Source organism: Psammomys obesus, unplaced genomic scaffold (assembly GCF_907164565.1).
Source record: "Psammomys obesus unplaced genomic scaffold, mPsaObe1.curated_primary_1811, whole genome shotgun sequence".
In the NCBI taxonomy this organism is placed as follows: Eukaryota; Metazoa; Chordata; class Mammalia; order Rodentia; family Muridae; genus Psammomys; species Psammomys obesus.
The window spans coordinates 37,359,765-37,369,143 of record NW_026585644.1 but is presented as its reverse complement, the minus strand read 5'-3'; positions in this window follow the sequence as shown (position 1 = coordinate 37,369,143).

Below are 9,379 nucleotides of genomic sequence, written 5' to 3'. Positions count from 1 at the left end.
GGGGGAGGTAATTAAAGAGCAGGCCAATCAGTTCATGTCAGAGACAGTCCCTGTTCCTATTACAATGGAACCCACTTGGATGCTGAACTGCCATGGGCTACATCTGTGCAGGGGTCTTAGGTTATCTCCATGCATAGTCCTTGGTTGGAATAGCAGTCTCAGGAAAGACCCCTCTGCTCAGATTTTTTTTTTGGTTCTGTTGCTCTTCTTGTGGAGTTCCTGTCCTCTCCAAATCTTACTGTTTCCTACTTCTTTCATAAGATTCTCTGCACTCTGCCCAAAGGTTGCCCATAAGTCTCAGCATCTGCATTGATAGTCTGCAGGGCAGAGCCTTTCAGAGGTCCTCTGTGTCAAGCTCCTGACTTGTTCCCTCTTTTCTCCTTCTTCTGATGTCCATCCTCTTTGCCTTTCTGGATAGGAATGGAGCATTTTAGCAAGAGTACTCCCTCTTGATTAGTTTCTTTAGGTGTACAGATTTTAGTAGGTTTATCCTATATTATATGTCTATATGAGTGAGTATATACCGTGTGCATCTTTCTGCTTCTTGGGTAGGATGATCTTTTCCAGATCCCACCATTTACCTGCAAATTTCATGATTTCCTTGTTTTTTATTGCTGAGTAATATTCCATTGTGTAGATATACCACAATTTGTGCATCCATTCCTCCACTGAGGGGCATCTGAGCTGTTTCCAGCTTCTGGCTATTACAAATAAGGCTGCTACAAACATAGTTGAGCAAATGTCCTTGTTGTGTACTTGAGACTCTTTTGGGTATATGCCTAGGAGTGGTATATGCTTGGATCTTGAGGAAGCACTATTCCTAGTTGTCTGAGAAAGCGCCAGATTGATTTCCAGAGTGGTTGTACAAGTTTACATTCCCACCAGCAGTGGAGGAGGGTTCCCCTTTCTCCACAACCTCTCCAGCATGTGTTGTCTTTTGAGTTTTTGATCTTAGCCATTCTGATGGATGTAAGGTGAAATCTTAGGGTCATTTTGATTTGCATTTCCCTGATGGCTAATGAGGCTGAGCATTTCTTTAAGTATGTCTCTGCCATTCTATATTCCTCTATTGAGAATTCTCTGTTTAGCTCTGTACTCCATTTTTTAATTGAATTACTTGATTTTTTGCTGTTTAACTTCTTTAGTTCTTTATATATTCTGGATATTAGTCCTCTGTCAGATATAGGGTTGGTGAGACCCTTTCCCAGTCTGTAGGCTGTCGTTTTGTTCTGACCACAGTGTCCTTTGCTTTACAGAAGCTTTTCAGTTTCATGAGGTCCCATTTATTGATTGTTGATCTTAGAGCCTGTGTTGTTGGTGTTCTGTTCAGGAAGTTGTCTCCTGTGCCAATGAGATCAAGGTTCTTCCCCACTTTTTCTTCTAAGCGGTTTAGTGTGTCTGGTTTTTATGTTGAGGTCTTTGATCCACTTGGACTTTAGTTTTGTGCAGGGTGATAAGTATGGATCTATTTGCACTTTTCTACATGTAGACATCCAGTTAGACCAGCACCACTTGTTAAAAATGCTGTCTTTTTTCCATTGAATGGTTTTGGCATCTTTGTCAAAAATCAGGTGTCCATAAGTGTGTGGATTTATGTCAGGGTCTTCTATTTGATTCCATTGATCCACCAGTCTGTTTCCATGCCAGTACCATGCAGTTTTTAGTATTGTTGCTCTATAATACAGCTTGAGATCAGGGATGGAGATACCCCCTGAAGATTTTTTACTGTACAGAATTGTTTTAGCAATTCTGGGTTTCTTGTTGTTCCATATGAAGGTGAGAATTTTTCTTTCAAGATCTGTAAAGAATTGTGTTGGTAATTTGCTGGGAATTGCATTGAATCTGTAGATTACTTTTGGTAAGATGGCCATTTTTAATATATTAATCCTGCCAAGCCATGAGCATGGGAGATCTTGCCATCTTCTGATATCTTCTTCTAATTTTTTCTTCAGAGACTGGAAATTTTTTTTCTTACAAGTCTTTGACTTGCTTGGCTAGGTTCACACCAAGGAACTTTATGTCCTTTGTGACTATTGTGAAGGGTGTTGTTTCCCTAATTTCTTTCTCAGCCCTTTTGTCTTTTGTATACATGAAGGCTACTGATTTTTTTGAGTTAATTTTGTATCCAGCCACTTTGCTGAAGGTGTTAATCAGCTGTAGGAATTCCCTGGTAGAATTTTTGGGGTCACTCAGGTATACTATCATAACATCTGCAAATAGTGATACTTTGGCTTCTTCCTTTCCAATTTGTATCCCCTTGATCTCCTTCAACTGTCTTATTGCTCTAGCAAGGACTTCAAGAACAATGTTGAAGAGATATGGAGAGAGTGGGCAGCCTTGCCTTGTCCCTGATTTCAGTGGGAATGATTTAAGCTTCTCTCCATTGAGTTTGATATTGGCTATAGGCTTGCTGTATATTGCCTTTACTATGTTCAGGTATGTGCCATGTATCCCTGATCTTTCCAAGACTTTATACATGAATGGATGTTGGATTTTGTCAAATGCCTTTTCAGCATCTAAGGAAATGATCATGTGGTTTTTCTTCTTCAGTTTGTTTATGTGGTGGATCACATTGATGGATTTCCGTATACTGAACCACCCCTGCATGCCTGGGATGAAGCCTACTTGGTCATAGTGAATGATATCTTTGATGTGTTCTTGGATTCGGTTTGCAAGTATTTTGTTGAATATTTTTTGCATCAATGTTCATGAGGGAGATTGGCCTGAAATTCTCTTTCTTTGTTGGGTCTTTGTGAGGTTTAGGAACCAAGGTGACTGTGGCTTCATAGAATGAGTTTGGTAATGTTTCTTCTGTTTCTATTTTGTGGAATAGTTTGAAGACTATTGATGTTAGCTCTTCTTTGAAGGTCTGGTAGAATTCTGTGCTGAAACCATCTGGCCCTGGGCTTTTTTTGCATGGTAGACTTTTGATGACAGCTTCTATTTCCTTAGGGGACATAGGACTATTTAATTGGTTTACCTGGTCTTGATTCAGCTTTGGCATGTAGAATCGGTCAATAAAATTGTCCATTTCATTTAGATTTTCAAATTTTGTGCCATATAGACTTTGGAAGTAAGTCCTAATTATTATTTGGATTTCTTCAGTGTCTGTGGTTATGTCACCCTTTTCATTTCTGATTTTGTTGATTTGGATAGTTTCTCTCTGCCTTTTAGTTTGGCTAAGGGTTTGTCTATCTTGTTGATTTTCTCAAAGAACCAGCTCTTGGTTTCATTGATTCTTTGAATTGTTTTATTTGTTTCTAATTGATTGATTTTAGCCCTGAGTTTGATTATTTCCAGCCGTCTACTCCTCTTTGGTGTGTCTGCTTCTTTTTTTTTTAGGGCTTTTAAGTGAGCCATTAAGTTGCTTGCATGAGATGTTTCTAATTTCTTTTTGAAGGCACTTAGTGCTATGAACTTTCCTCTTAGCACTGCTTTCATTGTGTCCCATAAGTTTGGGTATGTTGTGCCTTCATTTTCATTGAATTCTAGGAAGACTTTAATTTCTTTCTTTATTTCTTCTTTGACCCAGCTGTCATTTAGTAGCAAGTTGTTCATTTTCCATGTGTGTGTAGGCGTTTTTCTATTTTTGTCATTGAGGTCCAGCTTTAGTCCATGGTGATCAGATAGGATACAGGGATTATTTCAGTGTTCTTATATCTGTTGAGTCTTGCTTTGTGACCAACTATATGGTCTATTTTGGAGAAGGTTCCATGAGGTGCTGAGAAGAAGGTAAATTCTTTTGTGTTTGGGTGAAAGGTTCTGTAGATGTCTGTGAGGTCCATTTGATTCATGATCTCTGTCAGAGTTATTGTTTCTATGTTTAATTTTTGTTTTGTTGACTGGTCCTTTGTTGAGAGTGGGTGTTGAAGTCTCCCACTATTAATGTGTGGGGGTCTATGTGCAGTTTAAGTTTTATTAAAGTTTCTTTTACAAATGTGGGTGCCCTTGCATTTGGGGCACAGATTTTCAGGATTGTGATATCTTCCTGGTGGATTTTTCCCTTGATGAGTATGAAGTGTCCTTCTCTATCTCTTTTGATTAATTTTGGTTGAAAATCTATTTTATTAGGTATTAGAATGGCCACTCCTGCTTGTTTCTTGGGTCCATTTACTTGGAAAACCGTCTTCCAGCCCTTTACTCTCATGTAATGTCTATCTTTGTGATTTAGGTATGTTTCTTGTATGCAACAGATTGTTGGGTCTTACTTATGCATCCATTCTGTTAGTCTGTATCTTTTTATTGGAGAATTGAGTCCATTGATGTTGAAGGAGATTAATGGCCAGTGGCTGTTAGATCCTTTGATATTGATGTTGGCTATGGTCGTGTGTTTGTGTGTTTGGCTACTTTTTGTTTTGCTGTAGTGAGGTTATTTATTTCCTGTGTTTTCTTGAAAGTAGTTAGTGTTCTTGGGTTATATTTTTCCTTCTAGTATCTTCTGTAACTCTGTATTTGTGTGTAGGTATTGTTGAACTTTGTTTTGTCGTTGAGTATCTTGTTTTCTTCGTCTATGAGGACTGAGAGTTTTGCTGGGTACAGTAGCCTAGGCTGACATCTGTGTTCTCTTAGGGTCTGCATGATATCCATCCAGGCTCTTCTGGCTTTCAAAGTTTCTGTTGAGAAGTCAGGTGTGATTCTGATGGGTTTGCCATTATATGTTACTTGGCCTTTTTCCCTTGCAGCTTTTAGTATTTTTTCTTTGTTCTGTATATTTACTGTTTTGATTATTATGTGGCAGGAGGATTTTCTTTTCTGGTCTAGTTTATTGGGTGTTCTGTATGCTTCTTGTATTCTTTTTGGCCTCTCCTTTAAGTTGGGAAATTTTTCTTCAATGATTTTGTTGAAAATATTTTCTGGGCCTTGGAGGAGGGAATCTTCTTTTTTTTCACTTCCTCTATTTGTGTTTTACCCAGGGTAGCTGGATTATGATGATGATATTTCCTCCCCTTCTCCTCTTCTTTCTCTCTTCTTGTTGTTGTTCTTTTTGGTCATCTCCTCCTCCTCCTCCTCCTCCTCCTCCTCGTCCTCTTCCTCCTCCTCTTCCACCTCCTCCTTCCTGATATAGCTAATGGTGCCTGTATTTATCTGTTTTTATATAACAACTACTCAAAAAGATATTGGAAAGATTCTCAACCTATGGGTACAGCCTCCACAGGGGTCACATAGCAGATACCCTGCATATAAGATATGTTATGATTCACAAAAGTAGCAAAATTACAGTTATGAAGTAATAATGAAATAATTCTTTTTTTGAGTGTTACCACAACATGAGAAACTATATGAAAGGGCCACAATATTAGGAAGGCTGAGGACCTTAAAGTGACTTACAATGACTTTTACCTTCTCATAGTTTCTATATGCCAGTAATCCTGGTATAGTATAAATGGGTCTCCTACTTTAGGGACCTCCTATGCTGCCCCCAAGGAGTCATCTAGCACTGCTGTCATCTCAGAGGTTGGCTGGAGGATCACCACCCTCCAAGTTCCTTCATTTGGCTTTTGGTGAGAGTCGGTTAACCACAGCCATGTGTGGGGTTCTACAACATGACAATATGTTCTCCCAAAGCATGTAAACCAGGCTCTTGTAACTTAGTCACAAAGGGTGAGAAATAACTTATCTCTATTTTCTTCATTTCCCTCACTCACAGCCAGAGAGATAAAGGGAAACACAAGCATATGACTACCGAAAGGGTGGGGCTAACCTCTTGGGAGAGAGTTATGTGTGCTTAAGGGTGCAAGCAGATGGAGTGGGGAAGTGTTCCACTTCCACATGCTATCTTCTTTGTCATCCTTGCTGACCCAGGGGAAGCCTCAGAGACACACTGACTCCTCCTGTTTTCTCATCACTCTGCAACTTGCAATGCTCCATGCATGAGGAAGATGGATGAAGGGAGATGTAGGCTTTGCCCATTTTAAATCTACTTTATTTGGGGTTCCTTATGTCTCTTTCTCCATTCTCCACCCTAATCCCTCCCAACACCCCAACATCTGGTAGGAGAGAAAAAAGGAAGGAGAAAGAAAGAAAGAAAGAAAGAAAGAAAAGAAAAGAAAGAAAGAAAAGAAAAGAAAGAAAAAGAAAGAAAGAAAGAGAAAAGAAGGAAGAAAATAAAGTTAGTGGGGAGAGGGGCTATAGTTCTCTTTAGATACTTCCTGCTGGTTAGGGCTGTTGGGTTCTGAAATACCTCTCCTTCCCTTCCAACCCACCAACCTTGGGTAGGAGAGAAAGAAGGTTAATAGGGACAGGGGGTGTGGACCTCTTTAGACATAGTTTCCTTGGGGTGATTCTACTCTTCATCTTCAGGATACCAGCAGTCCAAACAACAGCAGTAATCCAGCTATAGCAAAAGGATTACCACCACCAGCAGCAGCAGGGTTCAGTAGCAGCATCATAGTTCAGCAGAAGCAACAGAAGCAGTAGGGTTCAGCAGCAGCAGCAGCACAGTGCAGCAACAGCAGCACAATTCAGCAGAAGAAGCACAAAGAGTTCTCAGAAGCCTTTCTCTCTAGGAGCAAAGCAAAACAAAGCATGTTCTCTATGTCTGTAGGCTCCTATTTATACCTTCTCAGAGTCCACACCAGGATGTTTTTCAGCTGGCAAAAACCATGCCCTCTTGCACAAGGCAGTTTTCCATTGACAAGGACCACATACCCTCTCAGGAGGCTGTTTATCAGCTGACAGTCTCTTATGAGGCTGCTATCAACTATGAACAAAGCATTGCCACTTCTCACACTTGGGATTATAACAAAAGCATATTCATACAACACAACCAAAACCAAAACTTCCACTACAGGGAGACAGCAGTAGTTTGGGCCTCAAGTGGCAAATATATATACATATATATATGTTCTGTCTGCTTCAGCCTGTTTTCCCTTCTGAAATGCTGACATTCAATAACATGCTAAGCAAGTAAAATGTGCCATAAAAGCACAGCAACTCTTAGCATCATTCAAAATGTTTTTTATGAGACAGGGGAATTCGCAAACACTAAGAGAGAGTAGCTATTGGGGCAAGAAGTGGGAGCAGTGTATGTTTATACGGATGAACAAATTAATCTGCATGTGAAATCCCAGTGAAATTGACATGAAATAAAAATTTCATGCCTTACGGTGTATCTGTGTTGCCCATGAAATGAGATTAAAGGGAATTTCTGATTTTACACTCATTGTGCTTTTTGTGCTGTCTGCATCTTGCCCTTATAAAGAGTTGGGTGTGAACTTAAGGGTCAGCCACAGAGTAGGCATTTTGTATTTTATGTTCATCTCCTTTTTTTTTTTCTCCTGACATCTTGTGTCCTTCCACAGAACAGAGCTCAGGGTGGATTAGATGTTCTCTGCTTGAAAAACAAGATCTGATTCCAAAAGCCAGCAGCAAACCCATTGCACTCTGTTCTGAGAAAACTGACATCCAGGAAAGGTCACTGGGTTCAGAGCTGGCTGTCTCCCTCACCTGTCTTCCTTGTGCCCTGAGAATTGTGTGATGGGGATGAGGAGGAAAAAGATAAGTGTGTCTCTGAGGCTTCTCCTGGGTTGGAGTGTATGTCAATGCTTGCTCCTTGAATGGCAGACGGAGGTAGAGAAAGGCAAGAGTCCCAATCCCAACCCCACCCCACCTGCTTGCACAGGGTACTCCTTTGGGCACACACAGCTCTCTCCCAAGAAATTAGTCCCACCCCTATGGCAAGTCATACGACTGTGGTTCCCTTTATCTCTCTAGCTGTGAAATTAGGGAAATGGAGCATTTGGACATTATTTATTTTTTCAACCTGAGACTGGCCTTCTACAGAACAACCAGAAGTGTGGGGGTTAGAAAGGAAACCAGTTTCTGTGTAGAATCAGATGCCCATGAAATATTTGACTTAGCCTTGCAATGGACATACTCTTTCCACCCAGTGCCCACTTCCAGTGGGCAGCATCTCTCTTGGGATGCCCCTCATCTTCCTGTCCCTGCCCAGTAGCAAAACCTTTTTTCCCTCCTAGGCAGATCTCTGATTTCTAGAACTCAATAGAAACTCTTTTTTTTCTGATTGTGAGCACACATAAGTTATAAAGATGTACAGAACGGGTATGAGTAACAGCTGGATCAGTGTCTTAGGGTTCCATTGCTGTGAAGAGACACCATTGGCACACGACTCTTATAAAGGAAAACATTTAATTGGAGCTGCCTTACAGTTTCAGAGATTTAGTTCATTATCATCATGGTGGGATGCATGGCAGCATGCAGGCAGACATGGTGCTGAAGGAGCCAAGAGTTCTACATCTTGAGCTGGAGGCAGCCGCAGGAGACTATGAGCCAGACTGGGAGGAGCTTAAGCATACATGACCTCAAAGCCTACCTCTTCAGCGACACACTTTCTCCTATAAGACCACACCTCCTCCAACAAGGCCACACCTACTAATAGTGCCACTCCCTATGGACAAGCATTCATACACATGAGTCTATGGGGGCCATACCTATTTAACCATCACAGTTGGTCTGGCATGAGAGTACTATTATACCATGGGATAATCCCAGAAAGTCTGGCTCTGCTCATCTTCACTAGCTTCAGTGAGTTACTTAGCCTCTCTCTGAACTGCCTGTTAGTCTTCCTCAGTCCATCATGGTGGGGAGAGCCTGGTAGAGCATAGGTATCATGGTAGACAGGAAGAAGAAATGAAAGGACAGCCTGTTGTAACCTTTAAACAACTCCCATCCCCAATAACCTACTTCCTCCAATTTGGTCTCCTACCTTCCAACATAGCAGCAGCCCTCACTGGGGCAACCCAGCATTTAAAACATGGAAATTCAAAGCATTTAATCACAGTGAATCAGTGTCACCCATAAAATGAGAGTAAAAGATGAATGAGGCGAAGGAGGATAATGAATGATGTGTCCATTGCAAGGCTGAGTCAGTGTGAGAGAGCATTTCATGTTCATTTCATGCACTGTAGTGAATGTGGAAAACAATAGGCACCTCCTAAGCTACTGCCAGCATTATAACCTGAGGTGCTCCACACAGCAACTGGCACAAAGGGTCCCGCCAGCGGTCATTTAACTATGTGGTAGGTATTGTCACCACTGTTAACCAGAAGTCTAAGGGTCCGAGCAGGGGAATCATTGCTGAACCCCAAGCAACCATTTGACCAGAGAGCTCCCCCACCCCCATGCCAGCCTGTCTGAATCTTACTGAAACATTGCCTATTTGAACGACACCCTCCACCTGACTCTAGCCACGCTGCCCACTCAATAACCACCTTTAGTCTCTCCTGTCCAGGGTGCTAGATCCCATTTCCGGGCTCACAGCCATTGAGCAGCTCTCCCTCCATACCAACCTCAGAGTAATGATAATTGTGCTCTCACTCTGTTTTGAAGTTAGCTGGCCTGCCTCTCTTATCACTCCCTC